Below are 18,713 nucleotides of genomic sequence, written 5' to 3' on the forward strand. Positions count from 1 at the left end.
GTTTTCAGCCAAAGCAAAGCTTTTGGTCACTTGGGACTCAGAGATTTTCCTTAGAAAATGGTAACTTAGGTCTCCTAAGAAGAAGAAAGAGGGGGAAGAGAAGTAGGAGAAAAAACTAAAAATAAATATGTAATTATAAGGTGTTTCTTCCTATCTAACTCAGTAATCCTATTTTTATCATTAGGAAATAGCAAAATAGCTCTTTGGCCATTATTCTTCTCCCATCTCCTTTTTTCCCTTAATCTTGCTTTCTCTTCCCTGAAATAATCAGGTTATTCCTTGGGATGCCCTTGGGGAGGACAGAGCCTTTGCATCAACTCCCCACTGCAGCTTGCCCTTTCCTCAGTCACACATAAGATTGTTCTTCTTATCTGCATCCAACAAAGTCACAGGAAGGTGTGAGGGGTTATCAAAAAGCATCTCTGGGAAAGTTAACTACAGTGAGTTAACTTTCCCAGAGACGCTTCTCTTTGAAAAGTTTAGCTCGTTACCTAAAATGGATGACTGTCTGGGGGCTGTATATATCCAAGGTAAATTTGATCAGATGGGCTTTTCCATCCATCTCAGATATAACCACAGTACACTGTGTGTGTGCGCCAGAGGCTGTCACCATCTATCTTTCCCCTGGAGTTAAAATCCTCCATTCCAGGTGGATGCCACTGAGGTGAATGATGTAGTTGGCCTTGCCTTCAAACTCAGTCTGCTCGACCTGAAGATGGTATTTTGGAAAATTTGTCTCACTGGAGAAACAGCAAAGCCATTTCTAGAGCATGTGTCCATGTCCTTCACTGTTTACAAAGCAGGGATGGAAGATTAAAAGATTTTTAAATGCATTGCACTCAGAAAGTACCGCTTTAGTGTTTTAAAGGTTAAGAGATTCATCTATGGTCAGCTGGTCAACTAATGGCCAACAGAGCTGGAAATGGAAACACCCAGTTACTCAAGTCCTCAAATCACTGCCTGGGCTTTAATTTCCTTATCTGTCTGTTATGGTTGAGAAGCCAAGAAAGAGATTATATGACCTTCAAGGTCCTTCCTAGGTCTATGACTACAGTTTTACATCAGGGAATGTCTCATCAGCATAGTGACAAATTAGCCAACATTGCCCCACCTAAGGGTGACTCAGGATCATTCTGCTTTTTTTTAATCTACGGTACTGGGTAGAAGATTCATCCCTCTTCTGAATACAATATTAGATATACAAATGCACAGATCAGAATCCGTGATCATCATAGAAAAACATACAAGGAGTGACTCAAATGTGTGTAGTCTTATATAATGAGGTCATTGTACCAATGGCAGATTGAGAATGTCTAGGCAGTAGGGGTGACAATCTGGTTGTTAGCTGAGAATTGGCATTATAGTCAGCTTTTCTTTCTCCCAGCAACTCCCGTGGTGGTCTCACTTGCATCAGGAGAACAGGAGCCACATTCTCCATCTGCTGCTTGAGAAAGAGCACAGGCTTTGGAATCAGCCCACCCTCCTCTGGTTTCTTGTAAGTCAGAACCCTTACTTGAAATAGCCCAAATCTCTCCCACCAGTCCCCCATCCATCCTCTGTTTTACTCACATTTATCTTTTGAGCTTCCCTACTAGTGTTTCCACCTCACCCTTCCTTCCTTTGGCGCCCCTCCAGCCCCTACACAGATCTCACTGCACCCTGTGCCTCCCTACTCCTCCCTTGGGAGGTAGTGACTATTACTGTCTTCATCTTGCAGAGGAGGGAGCTGAGGCACAGAGCTAGTCTAGTGATATTGACTTGAAACAGTAGTGGGGACTTCAAAGTGGAAGAACGTGTAATGAGGCTGGAGAAATAAGGAGGTTGACCCAGAGGGCAGGAAAGGGGAAGAGATTTTCCTCTTACTGCCTTTTCTCCACAGCAAGGCCCACTTGCCCTGGAACTCAGGATCCCTGGAATGACTCAGTCAGTCAGTTAAGAAATCACTGAAGGTACATGTTTTATGTTGCACGGCCCAGGTTAAAATGAGGATTAGGCAGTTTGCTGCTGATTCCACACTTTTTTTGCATCATTCAAGGGGTTCAGAGGCTGCTTTGGGCACACGTGTTATGGAGACAGACTCCTGTGGCTCAGTTCTGTGCCTCTTGTTGTCGATATTCCCTGAGATACGAGGAGCATAGCAGCCCTTGGGTGATATTTTCCCAACTCCCATAAAACATAGGCTTGTAAATTAAAGGGAAAACCCACCACACATGCTTCGTATGTGAACCCAAAATTTTACCTCATCCGTGGTCCTTACGTATTCAATTAATATGCATAATTTTCATTTATGAAATCCTGGCGATGATTCAACTGAGAAATGAATTAGCTTCTTCTTGTTATATCATCTTTGTTTGAAATACTGACCCTGCCGCTTTCAAAATGTGTAACCTGTACTAATTGCTTAAACTTTCTGAGCCTCGGTTTTCTTACATGTACAATGAGGATAAAAACAGTTTCTGCTTCTAGGTTGGAAAAATTAAATGAGTGAATACACATAAACTGCCTAGTCCATAGTAACATTCAAATACTGCTGTTATTTTGTTGTGTATTAAACATACATTTATTGAGTATCTTAGTACTGTCCAGGTACCAGTGGTATGTTAAGCCCTAGGAATACGCAGATGAATATTTTCCTTATTAAACCCTCCAAGTTTAAATTTTTTTTCAGATGATTTACTAAGATATAAACAATGCTGCCAGATAACAGGAATTAGAAGTACATAAGATAGATAAGGCCAAGGGAAGAAGAAGAAGGGGCAAACTTGGAGGCAGGAAAACTTCCCTGAAGGGTCACATACTTGCTAAGGGTGGGCCACCTTTCTGGCTCTGGACTTCCCTGCAGCCAACAGGAAGCTGCAAAGTTGAACAAGACAGAGATTTCCGACCTCAGGGAGCTCTGAGTCTAGTTGAGGAAACAGATGTGTAAACAAACAATTACGGTGCAATGTGATGAATGCAAAAGTGGAAGTTCTCTGGCAGGCTTTACGGAGGAAGTGATATTTGAGATTGGTTTTCAAGGATGGAGAGGATTATAGATACTAACCAGGAAACAGGACAGCACAGACAAAGGCTTGGAGCCTTGAAGAGCACTGCTGTCAGATTGGAAAACGGGGTAAAATTTATTAGAGTCTCATCAGAGAAGTTCTAGAAGGCATCCAGGTGCTTAATTTTTTTTTTCCCCATGAAATAATGACAGGGCTCACGATAAGTGTTCCATGCCAGCAAGAACAATAACCACAGCTTTAAAGAAATCAGAGTGAAGTTTAAGAATCAGGCAAGGGCTTCCCGGGTGGCACAGTGGTTGAGAGTCCGCCTGCCGATGCAGGGGACGCAGGTTCGTGCCCCGGTCCGGGAAGATCCCACATGCTGCGGAGCGGCTGGGCCCGTGAGCCATGGCCGCTGAGCCTGCGCGTCCGGAGCCTGTGCTCCACAACGGGAGAGGCCACAACAGTGAGAGGTCCACGTACTGCAAAAAAAATCAGGCAAAATGCCAAGGAAAGAAAAGAAAAGAAGCCTTAAAACTCTACCTCTCTCACTATATGTCCACGAAGATTTGGATTTCCTCAGGAATCTATTGGGAAGGAGAGGGTTCTACGCTTAGATATAAATATTTAGCTGTTTTTAGCAATCTAAAAACAGCATCAGAAACAGAGAACTAACAGGATAGAATTTTGGAACAGTGTCAGATCATTAGAAATCAAAGAAAAGAAGCATAAATAATTTTTTAAAAAAATAGCCGGATAGTGGTAAAGCTGAGATGAAACCACTTTCCTACTTTCGAGTCTCTTTCCAGCTGACCACGTGGATTCTCCCAATAATCAAGTACATTACAATGTTTTCAAAATTCTTCCAGCTTGACATAAACGTGTCCTCACATCTACAGATACCCAATTCAAAAATAACTTACTTTCAAAGAAGAACAAATGACTGAAACTTGACAGAAGTTTCCTTTTTGCACATGGCCATGCCATTGACCCCACTGGCTTAAACTGTCTTCCCAGAAATCCTTTATCTTCTTGGCTGATAAATGATCTTTTAGCAGTGAATCCTAACACCACATTCTGGGCTGGTTCCATCTGGCTCTCAATCAAGAAACTGAGAACAAATTGAGAACAAATCTGGTGAACAAATTGTAAGAGAGGGCTTCCCTGGTGGCACAGGGGTTGAGAGTTCGCCTGCCGATGCAGGGGACATGGGTTCGTGCCCTGGTCCAGGAAGATCCCACATGCCATGAAGCGGCTGGGTCCGTGAGCCATGGCCACTGAGCCTGCGCGTCTGGAGCCTGTGCTCTGCAACGGGAGAGGCCACAACAGTGAGAGGCCCACGTACCGCAAAAAAAAAAATTGTAAGATAAATGACAAGGACTGGGGCAACACAGGTAAGTATGAGATGTGTATCTTTGGTAACTCCCAACTTCCTTCTCTGTTTTGGGGGGTGTTTTTTCTCTCCCCCTGAGATATCAATTACACATTGCCCAACAGCTGTCCAAAGCCTCCACTTTCACTTTTCACCCTTATGAACGCCAAACATTCTCCATTATTATTAGCAGTATTAACGTATACTACTATACAGTGTAAAAACTCCTTTCTATTACCTCTTTCAATCCACAAAACAAGCAAGGATTATTACCGGGACACATGCACAAGGAAGCCAGGAGCAGGAAGCCTGAAGGACCTGGCCATTAGCATATGGTCTAAGTAGCACTGGTGTTCCCATCTTCACGGCCCTTCGCCCCTTATCCTCGTTCTACAAAAGTAGCCCTTCTTCTACGCCCTACTTTCAGTCCACCTTAAAATATCCATAGCTTAGCTAAGTCATTCAGGAGACTCTTAAGATAAGGAGGTACAGCTTAGTTTCAAATCCATCCTCTACCACGTAACCTCTCTGAATCTCAGCGGTCTCATGTGTACATTGGGTTCATATATAATTTCTTGTTACAATGAGCGTATATTCATTTACCATCTCTGCAACTTAAAACATTTGAATACAAATATAAATAATAAATAAGTGACGGTTCATTGAGATGTCATGTGTAAAGTAGTTGGCAGAGAATAGATCCCAAATGTTTGCTCTCCTCCTGCCCTGAGCAGCTCCATTACCTCGTTAACAAGACTGATAAGCTTCTCTATGACACATTTGTTGCACAGAGATGTCCACAACCGGGTGACTTTCTAGTTGGTGGAATGTGTGAGAAATAAGCTCACCCGCATTCCCTCTTACCCTGTCCTCTCTGCTGGGAGGAGGGTTGGCCTAGGGGACTGCCTACAGGGAAGAGTGCCCTGGGATTGGGTTGATCTCTGGGCAAAAGAGCGAAGTAGGGTACATTGGCCTTTCCTGTCCTTTCACTTCCCTCTCTGATTACCTTCTCACATTTGGGTTTTTTCCCTCTACCCACTCCACCTACTTTCCTAGATCCTGTATTTTAGCATTCCCCTCGCAAAATAATAATTACAATTTTGTCTGTTTTTAAGGCTAACCATTCCACTGCATTAAATATCCCATGTGCCAAGAATATATATTTGGTTTCTATCCTTTAATGCCTAGTGGACAACTATATACACTGAATCTAGGGTTTAGTATCGTAACTAATATATATATAGGTATATAAACTTGGTCACAAATAATTCTTTATAGCTAATGATTATAGGTACAGAGCTTCAAGACTCATTCTCTTTCAGAAGGAATATATCCTTCTACTTCAAGAATGTTCAATAGCTTTTATTTATCGTAGATAATTATTCTGGTCTCTCCACACTGGGACGGCAGTCAGGAAGCTGTACTCTGCTGTGCGCTAAGGCCAGGATTTTTACCGATACTTCCATGGCCTTATGACTTTCATTAAACGGCAAGGCCCCTCATCTTCCAGAGAACACAGGGATGCATAAACAAACGTGCCAGTGAGTATGTGTACACAAACACACACACACACACACACACACACACACACACACTGACCCTGAAATAAGACTTCCTCCTTCCTCTGATTGAAATATATTTCCCCAAAGTGGGAAACTCAGAGAAGGGAAAGTATTTTTTTCCATTTGGTGGTTTTTAGTGATTGTCAATTAAACCTTAACTTTGACGAATAATGCAATGCTATGTCCAATTCTATCTAAATATATCTAAACTTTTTGTAGATGTATATTTTTGTATACACATAACCTGAGGAGAATCTATCCAGATCTAAAAAGAGTTGGATCATTCTTTGTGATTTTTAAATATGGAAGAATTGACTCCAAATCTAAATCTATGCTGTCCAAAATGGTAGCTACTGCCCACATACGGCTACTGAACACTTGTCTGAGTAAATATAAAATACATACTCTAAGTATTCAATACACAGTGGGTTTTGAAGATCTAATATGAAAAGGAATATGTAATATTATAATCTTTATATTAATCACATGCAAAAATGATAAAATTTTGGATATACTGGGTAAAATAAAATATATTATTAAAATTAATTTCACCCGTTTCCTTTTCCTTCTTAATGCCTGTGTAGCTTAAGCTTGTAGCCTGCATTATATATCTATTGGACAGCTCTAGTCTAGATGTTAATTCAGTCCTGAGAAAGGAAATGTTTTCTTATTCTAGAGTATATGGGGCTAGCTGAGAAATAATCCCCAAGTGGCCATGTAACATCTGACATATCATATATTCACTTGACTATTTGTTCATTATCTCCCTCTCTTCCCCCACTAGAAAACAAAGTTCATAAAAATAAAACTTTATGGTCTGTTAACCCACAGTGTGTGAAATGACTGAAAATTCAGAACGCATCTGGCCTCCTCCTTTATGAGCAAAGCTTTGCAGGAAGCCTTTTCAGCTTTTGCCCTTTGAGACCTGTGGGTTTCCTGCATGTGGACGCATACCATGCAGCAGTTGTGTGAACGGTGCCATGCCGGAGTCTGACCGCCGTCAACTCCTTGGAAAAACTGCCACCTGTCACAGAGTGTCTGAGAAATGTGGGGGCCAGCTTTGGAGATTGTGATTGAGTTTTCGTTTATGGCTTTCCCACTGTTCCCTTCTTTCTTCCTTCCTTCCTGGTGCTTAAACCAAAACCCTCCAAGTTATTCTTGACCCTTCTCTCACTCTCCACTTGTAGTTCATTAGCAAATCCTGTTGGCTCTTCCTTCAGAATATTCCAAACTCTGCCACTGCCACCTTGGCCCAAGTCACCTGCATCTATATAAATGGAAGTCAGATCATGGTGCCCCACACTTTAAGAGCATCCAATGTCTCTACTCCTGTCAAAGTAAAAGTTCTTATAATGACTTCAAAGGCCTATCTTACTCCCAGATTACAGCTCTCAATCCCCTAATGTTCTCCCATTGTCCCACTCTGTTCAAGCCTTACTGGTCTCAAAGTTGTTTGTCACCCCCCAGGCATGCTCCTGCCTCAGGGCCTTTGCACTTCCTGTTCCTGTTGCTTGGCATGCCCTTCCTCCAAATCTTTGCCTGGCTGGTTTCTTTACTTCTTTCAAGTCTCTGTTCGAATGGCATATCTTCTTTGACCACCTGTGTAAAATACCATCCTCCCCCGTTACTTAATTCATTTTTCTCCATAGATCTTATCAGCATCTGACGTATCATATATTTACTTATTTGTTTGTCTATTACGTCTCACCATGAGAACTTTAGGTTCAGAAGAGTGAGGCTTTTGCATTGTTGTATCTCCAGTGCCTAGACATAGCTTATATCATAGGTGCTCGATGATATTTGTTCAAAGAATGCATGCAAAATAAATACTTTGTAACTAACTCCCATGTTTCATACTTTTAAACATTCATACCTACAATTGGCAAAGTACACCAGAGGTTTTCCCAGAACCCTGGAAAACAAACCATTTCTTTTAATATTCTCCCCCTCATTGATAGTCTTCTAAATTATTTCATATACAAACTGTATATATATATAAATATATAGTAATCTGGTTCAGATTACAATTAATACATATATGAACGCATTCATACATATACAAATTATATATATTCATATATATATATGCTAATCATACTGTTAAAGTTACATTTCCATACTAGACTTCTGTGAGTTAGTTGGAAAAAATAACATGGCTAGACATTTCCAGTCTTAACTCGTCCTGCTAACTGGACCTGGAGTACCCTTTCATGGATTAGAATTCTATCCATTTTTCAAAATGTACATTTTCTATATTTTAAAGCTCAAATACCTTTTAAAATACATGTTAATTGTGGGACCTACCTTCTTTTGCCCTGAAATAGAGCTTTGGGGTGAGGTTTCATATTTTCTTATCGCTGTTTTTTGCAATTAGCCTAGAAGCACCGCAAGAAGGCTCTGTCTTATTCATCTGTATTCCCTGCAGCCACTAGCACAATTCTTTCTCATAATAGGTGCTTAATTATATTTGTTGTATAGGATTTAAGTATAAGAATATTTCTATTTAAAAAGTTTCATCAATGTTTCTTAAACAAAATTTGAGGCAAACTTTTTAGACAGAAATAATTTCTAAGTTAGAGTCTGAACTATATAAACTGGCTGTTTTTTTAATTTTTATTTGTTTATTATTTTTGGCTGTGTTGGGTCTTCGTTGCTGCGTGCAGCCTTTCTCCAGTTGCAGTGAGCGGGGGCTACTCTGCATTGCGGCACACAGGCTTCTCTTGTTGCGGAGCATGGGCTCTGGAGCACGTGGGCTTCAGTAGATGCAACGCATGGGCTCAGTAGTTATGGCTCACGGGCTTAGTTGCTCCGCGGCACATGGGATCTTCCCAGACCAGGGTTCGAACCCACATCCCCTGCATTGGCAGGCGGATTCTTAACCACTGCGCCACCAGGGAAGCTCCCGGCTGTGTTTTGGTATACTTAAGTTTATCCTGTCAATTTAAGTTTCCCACTTGGGAGAACTTTCTTCACCTCCACTGCCAGCATCTCTTTTGGGGGCTTAGCACCTCCAGCCATAGCATCCCTTTAGCCAGTTTATTTACTCTCTCTCAGAAGATGTTCTGTTTGGTGAAACTTTACTGTACACCACACGGTCACACACAAAGACAGTGTCTAGGGCTGAACCAAATTACTTTCAAATTACCTTCCTTCATTACCCATCTCTGCCCCAACTAAAGTATGTGTTTTTCATTCTTAAAAAATAAATTCAGCTCTAGAGAAGAACCTATTTCTTTATCTTTATTATTGAGAGGAAGTGAAGGGAAAAAAATGCAACTGTCACCCCATCAAGGTCTTCATCTGTTAAAATTGTTCTGAAAGCAGAAAATTTAGGACTTTTTAAGGACCTTCCCAAAATTGCTTCTGCTTAAGAGAAATTGAAAATGATTCCCAGCCACCTCTCATTGTCTTACCCATCATTCAGGCTTTCTAACTTCATCTCATCATCACCTTTAAATGAAACAAGCTTATATGAATGACATGTTACTGGTCTAACTCAAAAAAATCCTTCTTAGACAGGATTGTAAAATGTGTTCTCTCATTGGGTAAATGCTCAAAGAATACACTGATGTCTTTTAAGCTTAGCTGGAATCAACTTATTGGGCAAGTAATGAATCTAATTGTTATGCTAGCTTCCATGTCAGCAAAATAACAGATGTAGAGTATAATGGAGGGGGAAAAAAGTTGCTTTGGGATTGCTAGAGCAGGTGCGACATTAAAAAAAAAAATCACATGGAACTTTATCAAGTGCATGTGGAAACAGTTGGAAATTAGCCAGGAGGAATGTTCTCCTTCAATCCCTTAGACATCCAGTTGTGGGCTGGGATTAGGCTCCTGAACAGCTGAGTCAGGAGGACACTGACACCTTGTCACTTCTTCAAGCTCTTTATTCCCTCCTCACCCTCCAACAAAAGCACCAGAGATTGCCCTCCCCCAACTAGACACACACACACACACACACACACACACGCACGCGTCCAGCTGCCAGATACGGCTTTCAGAGAACACTAGACAGCGTTGAGTCCAGGCAAGTTACCATGGTTCTCTGGCTATTACTGCATCCAGCACATCAGGGAATGGAAATAAGTGTGCACATGTTCTAAAAGGCCCTTTGGGAAAGATCAGTGGGGCTGCATGGGGGACACAATGGCAGGCTTTGTCCCAGAGAAAGGATTTGGGCTGGCAGGCAGCAGCAGTCCTGCTGGACACAGTGTTTGTCCGTAAGGGCAGTGGGGGAAAACCATGTGCAGGTTTACAGAATATCCTCATTGGGAAAAGTAGGGCATTTAGTGTAATTAAAAGTCATCCTGAAGACATCAGGTAAGAGGCTGCTGTTTTTAATTAATTGCTCCCATGATCCTGTGACCTTAAAAGTGGTGCTGCTCAGAGAGGTTTAGAATTATTCCAGAAACACAAGTTATTCAGATGAGGGCAAAGCACAGTATATCTGAACGTTTGATAAAGGCGAAAGAGGAAAGAGAAGGAAAACTATGGGAGAGTGAGAAAGAATTGAAAGAACTGAAAAGTATAAATAGTGACCTACCTATAATTTGCTAAAATAATCGAGTTCTCTTTTCATGCTCTGTGCCTCAACGTCCTCACGTCCAAAGTACAACTCCCCACTGACCTGCATCCTGCCTTGATATATAAATTATTGGGGGAAAAAATTCTCAGAGTCAAGGTTAATAGAAAACAGCTGGCAAACAAACTGAGAGCCATATGTCATAGATTCCTCCAAGTAGAGAGATTATTTTTTAAACTCTGTTTTGAAGAGTCAGCGTGTCCACAACAAGCAGGGTGAACCAAGGACTTTACATGGTCTCCACGATCATGAAAATAAACATGGTGAGGACTATATAATTGTGTCAGTTAGGAAAAGTGGGACTGGACAACACAAGAAATCTGATCTGAAATGCCTTTCCCTTTCTTAAGTATAAAATCCCCAACTAAATTATCTAAGTAGTTACTACTGCTCTCTACTTTTCTTGTGCACCTCCTTAAATGGAGAAATGGTTACATTTTAAAGAATACATCACAGCTCATGCCTTTAAAATTTCTAAGATATATAAGCCTCTACTCTTTACAGATCTTTTGGATGAAAGAGCACTGGTGGCAGTAGAATGGCCTCTGGAGGACATCAGGTCCCACCACCCATCAAAAAGAAGAAATCTGGGATCTTGAACTGTCTACCCTGCTTTTTTCACAAATCATGATAATAAAACAAAGTTATTCTTTAAAAAAAAAAGAATACTTTTATTTAGACTTCACTATCTATAAGGTACATTATATAAAGTAGTATCAGCACATGAGATAGACTTTGGTTATATTAAAGGTTAGAAAGGAAAAATAGGAAGTTCCCTGGTGGCCTACTGGTTAGGATTCCATGCTTTCACTGTCAAGGGCCTGGGTTCAATCTCTGGTTGGGTAACTGAGATTCGATAGGCCATGCAGCCAAAAAAAAAAAAAAAAAGAGCATTAACTCACTGACTAAATCAAAATGTATTTTTTAATTTGTATATTTTCTTCTAATTTTCTTCCATAGTTTTGTGTTTAAATTTGTATTCTTCTTTTCTCACTTAATATAGCAAATATCTAACAAACTTGAGGACACAGGGAGGAAGGGGAAGCTGGGACGAAGTGAGAGAGTAGCATTGACATATATACACTACCAAATGTAAAATGGATGGCTAGTGGGAAGCAGCCACGTAGCACAGGGAGATCAGCTCCATGCTTTGTGACCACCTAGAGGGGTGGGATAGGGAGGGTGGGAGGGAGGCTCAAGAGGGAGGGGGATATCAGGGTAACTGATTCATTTTCTTGTACAGCAGAAACACAACATTGTAAAGCAATTATATTCCAATAAAGATATTAAAACAAAAACAAATAAATTCTGGACAGTGTAGTGGATACTCCATGCAAGATGCCTGAAAATTATACCTCCCTCTTTTCAGAAGCCTCAGAGTTTTCACCAAGCTCAGAGCTCTTTGTGTGTGTGTGTGTGTGTGTGTGTGTGTGTGTGTAGCCAGGCTCTGTGTCGTGTGGACCTGCTTCCATAGCCTGGTTCAGAACTACAGTTGACATTGTACTCAACACAGACACCTCCGTTCTATTAGGATTTGTCAAATCTGTCAGATTTTCTGTTACAGGTTAGAGAAGCTAAGAGTTGGTGGTTGGTGGAGTCATGAGGAAGCCCAGAGAAAACCACAGAAAAGGCAGTACAATTCATAATGTAGACAGTGGAGTAGAGAGAAATTGTGGCTCATTGATTTAAGCTGAGTCACCCTGCTGTATAAACTACTAACAGAGCCAATAGTCAGTTACTTTCAAAAAATGATCAAATAGTTGAGTCGGGAGAGATATATTAAAATGTCAGTAATAATAGTTAACATCTAAATAACACTTACTGCAGGTCAGGTGTTGCTCTCTGTTCTCCACATGTGTCCTTCGATCTAACCTTCCCATAATTCCTATGGTGCGGGTTCTATTATCATCCTTATTTTAAAAATGGGGAAACACCTGAGCAAAGCTATTAAGTGATTTGATAAAGAGTCAAACCCAGAGGAGGGGTGGTTCCATGGCTATAATTTTGTTTTTTATAATAAATATATTTGGTCTTCATCCCCTTTGCTGGCACAGAGCTCCTAAAACTCTTGGAATTTCCTAAGTGATAAGAGAGATTGGAGGACCTTGATATTCATAACAAACCCCTTTCAACCACAGCTGAGTTTATGTTAATGAGGCAATTTTGAGATGCGCCTAAGGATGGGGGCTGGTTGCCGGAGGAACAAATCATGTGATTAGAGGGTTGGAAGTTTTAGTCCCACCTCCCTGACCTCTGGGGAGGGGAGAAGAAAAAAGGGTTAGAGACTGAGTTCAATCACCAATGGCCCATGATTTAATCAATTGCACCTATGTAATGAAGCCTCTATAAAAACCTAAAAGCATGGGGTTCAGAGAGGTTTTGGGTTGGTGAACACATGGAGATTCTGGGAGGGTGGTATATCCAGAGAGAGCATGGAAGTTCTGCATCCCTTCTCACATACTTTGCCCTGTGCATCTCTTCCATCTGCCTATTCTTGAGTTATATCCTTTTATAATAATCAGGTGACCTAGTAAGTAAAATGTTGCTCTGAGTTCTGAGCCACTCTAGCAAATTAATGGAACCCAAGGAAGGAGTTGTGGGAACCTCTCATCTACAGCTGAAACCTCATAACCTCACATGGGATTCGAACCCAGCCAGAACTCAGACTGGGACTTGAACCCATAGACTGGGACTCAAAATCACTGTCCTTTAATTGAAATCGCACACCCGGTCTCAGGACTTGCTGAAGCTCAAATTCTTTATGTCTCAGAGCAGAAGGAATTCAGTGAGAGGAAAAGTGATAGGTAAGAAGTAGATTTATTGAGAGACATACACACTCCATAAACAGAGCATGGACCACATCAGAAGGCGAGAGGCCCTGGGAGATACACATTCCATAGACAGAATGTGGTCCGTTCAAAAGGTGGGAGCAGCCCTGAAATGTTGCGTGATTAGTTTTTATGGGCTGGGTAATTTCATAGGCTAACGGGTGGGAGGATTATCCCAACTATTTCAGGGGAAGGGGTGGCGATTCCTAAGAATTGGGTCACCACCCAATTTTTGGCCTTTTATGGTCAGCCTTGGAACTGTCGTGGGTGTGTCGTTTAGCATATACACTAATGTATTACAATGAGCATATAATGAGGTTCAAGGTTTACTGGAAGTCAAATCTTCCACCATCCTGAGTCTAATTGGTTCTAACCAGGTTTTGTCATATCCTCCATGACTATGTCATTCTTCTGAAGGTTGTGCCCTACTCCCTTTCCTCCTGTTTCATAGTCAATGGGTCAGAATCACAGATGACAACCTGGACTTGCCGTAGGAGTCTGAAGTGTGTGTGCTGGGACGGGAGCAGGGAGGGGGAATCTTGTATGACTGAGCCCTTAACCTGTGGGATCTGATGCTATCTCTAACACCTGAATGCACATGAATGCCTGAATGCCTGTGTCTCCATTTTTGCAATCTAAAGGAGTTTCTCTCATACAAAGTCTTTGTACATAACATATAAATGTACGTATGTGTATGCACGTATTGTGTATTTGTGTGTATGTCTATATAGAGAGAGACAGAATGTGTACATGTTTATATATATATAATTAATCTAGTGCCCATTCCGGTATGGGTATAGCCCATACCCATTCCAGAGAGATAGTAAGATAAGTGGTTGCCAGGGATGGAGATGGGGGAGGGTGAGGAGTGACTACTAACATGTAAGGGGTTTCTTTGGGAGGTGATGAAAATGTTTTAAATTAGTGATGATGGCTGTGTAATGTTGTAAATATACTAATACAATACCATTAAATTGTATTCTCTAAAAGATGTGAATTTCATGTATCTAAATTATAGCCAAACAAAGCCGTTATTTTTTAAAAGTCATTCTACGCAATCATTTCTCCTGTAAATAACATTTCCTACCTCTGCACATCAGAAGTCATACAGGAGAAATGGAGAACATCTTGAGAGGTTATCTACTTGCCTGCAGGCAACCGACGGATCAATCCTGTCAACATTTAGAATAATGTCAAAGAAGATGTATCTTTCATCCTAATCCCTCTTTAATGAAATGTTCACAAGTATGTAGCCCATGATTTGAATAAAAGGAAATAAGTAATTCTAGTTAAAAGTTGATCTAAAATTCTGGGGACTTCCCCAGTGGTCCAGTGGCTAAGATTCCGAACTCCCAATGCAGGGGGACCAGGTTCGATCCCTGGTCAGGGAACTAGATCCCACAGGCATGCGGCAACTAAAGACCCCACATGCCGCAACTAAGATCCCATGTGAGACTGGGTGCAGCCTAAATAAATAAATATTAAAAAAAAAAACCATCCAAAATTCTCTCTACATTTATAGCATATATCTTCTGGTAGAAAAAAATATTTTTAATATATTTTATTATTATATATTTTAATATATATATATACTTTTTTCAAAGCTAAAAAATGCTAATAAAGGAACATGGATAAATGCATTGCAACTCTGATTCTACCTACATGTTGTAGGGCTACTAGCTGTGAACTCTAAAGTCATCTTATAATTTATCTTCAAAAAGAGAGGGCAAATGTTAACTCATGGTTCATTTCATCACCCCCCAAAAAAACCTCTTTTCATCAGATGGAGGTATACAGCCAGGATTCACTGAGACCCACTTCTATTCATACTCATCCACAATGGCCAATAATACGTGCTTCTGTCTGTGGAGTGTTCCAAACCACTTCCCGTGTGGAGCTGCCCACTGTGAATGGATGTTTGCTCAAACAAACTCTTAAAATTTCTAACATGCCTCCATTTATCCTTTAGCAAAGTAAACCTCGCTAGCGTTCTGTGAGATATTAATGGGAGTTCCACAGAAGAAAACAAAACAAAACCTTCTCAGCATTAGCAATATTTCCTCTCAAATTACTCTAGAAGATGTATAAGAGAAATATCAAACACATAGGTATCCCTTTTTTGTGTGTGTGATAATTTCCCTTTAAAAAAAGTGCGGCAAGAATGTCAAACAGTCAAGTGAAATGATGTAACAGCCAAGATCATGTGATGTCAGGTCTGCCATTGCTACACAAGCTATACCTACCCAGCAGCTGGTGCCAAACTCTGTCTTCTATTATTATTACCATTCTATGTTAGGTATCTCATAATTTCAGCATGTATTTTTGATGTTACCCAACATCAATTGTATATTTGCATATAAATCAAATGCTGATAGCTTCTAATTGAAATTAATTTTTTCATGAGACCCTTTTATGATTTCTGTTAATCCAAGTCTATTTCTCATGAGCTCCAGTTGCCATCCCATCACTATGTTATACTTTTAAAAGTATTGTACTGACAAATGAATTTGGGAGATTCAGACCTAAACAGACAAGAATATTTGAGCTCAGAGAATCCAACAATTCTGGGTTTTAATCCAAACTCCATCAGTTATCACCTAGTGAAATGAGATAATCCAGTTAAGTGTAACCAGCTATACCTGTCATTCATCATATCCTAGGCACTCAAAGGAGCAGAGATAGAATGGAGAGCCCTGCCTTTAGGTCATCAGAGTCCAGAAGCAACATTCCTTTCTTGTAGCCAGATTCTGACAGCAAATAGAAATGACTATTCCCCAGAATCATAGAACTTCAGAACAGAAAGGATGATGGAGATCATTTAAGTCCCCCATTTAAAAGCTGAAGATCAGAGAGAGTATTGTGTTGCATATTCAGGAAGCAGTGATAAAATTATGATTAGAACTTGGAATAGATTGTACCTCTGTCCCCAAATATTCATTTCCCTTTCATATGAAAAGATTAATTCATTCCACCCATTGCAATGTAACATGCAATGCCTCGTACAGAAGTATATACCTCTATCCCACTGACATTGGGCTTGGTCATGTGCTTTGGCCACTGGCACGTGAAGGGACATTGCTTGCATATGCTGTGGCCAAGCAGAAGCTTTAACAGTCATCATGTGGGCTTGCCAGCTCCCTATTCTTTTCCCTCTGCCACAGACTCACATGTCCTGGAGGAGGCAGCTCCTTCAGGCTGGAATGAAGAGGACACTGGAAGCAGACAAGCATATGATCCATCTTCTCACATGTCAAGAATGTGAAAAACTTTATTTTCTGTTGTTGTAAGCCCCTGAGATTGTACAGTTATTCATCCCTAGAGCAAAGCTGAATAATTTAGAACACAGAACCAAAAAGGATAAGTGATCTGCTCAAGTTTACACAACTAGGCAACTAAATAGCAGAACCAGAATTAAATCTCGGTTCTTTTAACATGCAGTCCAGTGTTCTCTCCATATTTCAGAACTCCTGAAATGCTCAATATAAACATCTACACAGAACATTTTACTGAGATATTTAGAACATCTGCAAAAGCAATTTACTCCAAGACTACAGCTTTGTCCAATTAATCATTCCTTATATGCTGAGGGCAACTAACAGGCTACTAACTAATCCATGAAACTCACACTCATTGTGGTCATTAGTGACCATACCAACCAGGAGCCATTCCCCCTGATGTGAACTGGGTGGTGTGGAGTTGCAGACTGAGTGAGGTTTGCCCTTTTTCATCTGTTGTCGTTGGCCTGGTCATCTTCAAGTGCCTGTTATCTGGGGTGAGATACAGGATTCTAGCAACAGCTCTGTTGTATAGTCTTATCTTTGGAACATATGGACTCTTTCACACTTGGTTTCCCTAAGTAGGCCTTTAAAAGTGATGGCAAATTCTGTCAACAAGTCACACCTGTTTTTTGCCCTCTCCAGTAAAAATCTGTCCAGGAGCTTCAAGAAGCTCTTTCTACTACAGGGGCACTTTGTGCCCCTGTGCCATTTGCTCCTATAGCCATTTCCCTCAGAAGTACTGTCAAAATGTATGTCTTCAGTAAGCCCTCCCAGTTAGAATCAGAACCTTTTATCTAATGATTATGCTCTTTTTTTGGACCTTTATACCCCATTTGAACTATATGATATAGATGTTCTAGATCTAATTCAATGTTCTGTATTCACTTTTGGGTGATCTTGATCTTAGTCTAATAGTCATATTAGACTATTGGAATTTGAATGTGGAGCTCAAACTAAGTAATTTATTGTGTTTAGTGCTATAGACCTTTAAAGGCATTCATTATATTCTGAATAATTATATAATATGATTAATTAGGCTTGTCTTATGAGGGGTTACTCCTCTTTGTTAATTCAAAGTTGGAATCTTGAGTTTGGAAAAGTTGGAAGTTATACAGATTATATGCAGTAAAAGGGATTTTTGGTTGAGTAATCATTGTAGACAACCAATCTGAGCCATTATTTAGTAAATAGATTCAGTTTTTATTCCAAACTATAGGAAGGTTTTATCTTAGTTTTCCTGATTATGTCAAAGGATAATTTATTGATCTATATCTGACACTATACACCAAGATAAATTCCAAAGGGATCAGAGATTTAAATATGAAAAATTAAACCGCAGAAGAATTTTTTTTTTTTTTTTTTTTTTTTGCGGTACGCGGGCCTCTCCCGTTGCGGAGTACAGGCTCCGGACACGCAGGCTCAGCAGCCATGGCTCACGGGCCCAGCCGCTCCGCGGCATGTGGGATCTTCCCGGACCGGGGCGCGAACCTGCGTCCCCTGCATTGGCAGGCGGACTCCCAACCACTGCGCCACCAGGGAAGCCCAGAAGAATATTTTTAACTTTGGAGTGTGGAAGGCTTTTAAAATATGGCTCAAAATTTAGAGACCATAAGAGAAGCTGATAAATTCAACAACATTTAAAAGAAATTCTGAAACATAGACACACACATATGCAAGCCAGTCATTTAACAAACTGGCAAAAAAAATTTTCAAGTTAAATTGAAAAATAATTTTTCTAATATATAAAGAGCTCCTAAAAATCAATAATAAAAAGGCAACCCCCAAAATGGGCAAATTATATGAACAGTGTGTTCAAAAAGTAGAACTATAAATTACTCTTAAACATATGAATAGATACTGACCTCACTCATTATGAGAGATACAAATTAAAATTACACTCAGATATTATTTTTCATCTAGGAGACTGGCAAAAATTCAATGACTTGAAAATATACCTATAGGAGTGAAAATTTAGACAAAAATCTCTATGATGACAATTGTCAATATTAACAAATTAATAAACGCACAGAGAAAATTTTCCAGTAATATTATTTTTGAAAATTTACTTGACTAATATACTTGCCAATTTGCAAAATGACATTTGTAC

The sequence above is a fragment of the Globicephala melas genome, chromosome 14 (assembly GCF_963455315.2).
Source record: "Globicephala melas chromosome 14, mGloMel1.2, whole genome shotgun sequence".
In the NCBI taxonomy this organism is placed as follows: Eukaryota; Metazoa; Chordata; class Mammalia; order Artiodactyla; family Delphinidae; genus Globicephala; species Globicephala melas.